Raw genomic sequence first — 638 nt, forward strand, 5'->3', positions numbered from 1 at the left:
GGCTCTGTGCGCAGCTTGGAGCCTGGAGCCTGCTTTGGATTCTGTGTCTCCCTCTCCCTCTGCCCCTCCCCTGGTCTCTCTGTCTCTCAAAAATAAATAAACATTTAAAACTTTAAAATAAATAAATAAATTTTATTTGAAATCAGTGAAATAAAGCATGAACCCATCAGTCTTAGGAGAAACCTTAAATCCAGTTTCTCTATATAAGACATACATCTGAATTACTGGAATGACATATTTATTGACATTTCAATCTTCCACTCTATGAGGAATTTTGATATTTAAAATTCTTAAGTCTCTGGACTTCTGCTTGCAGGCAAGATGCAGTGAAATGGACCAAATTTACTCCTGAATGAAATAAGAGAAAATGTGTGAAACAAATGTTTTCAGACATTGGATACTTGAGAATGCATGATCGTAATCTTTGAGAATGGGAAAACAAAGGATGTCAGCCCTAAAACAAACNCTGAATCAATGCAAGCTAGAATAAAATAGAACATCTTTACAGTTACTGAAACGAAAATAAATTTGCCAACTTACAATTCTATACTCAGCAAAACCATCTTTTAAAAAGAGGTAAAAGTATACTTCTCCAGATATGCAAAAGCAGAAAGAATTCAACTCCAGCAGACCCAGCC

Source organism: Crocuta crocuta, unplaced genomic scaffold (assembly GCF_008692635.1).
Source record: "Crocuta crocuta isolate KB4526 unplaced genomic scaffold, BGI_CrCroc_1.0 scaffold467, whole genome shotgun sequence".
Taxonomy (NCBI): Eukaryota; Metazoa; Chordata; class Mammalia; order Carnivora; family Hyaenidae; genus Crocuta; species Crocuta crocuta.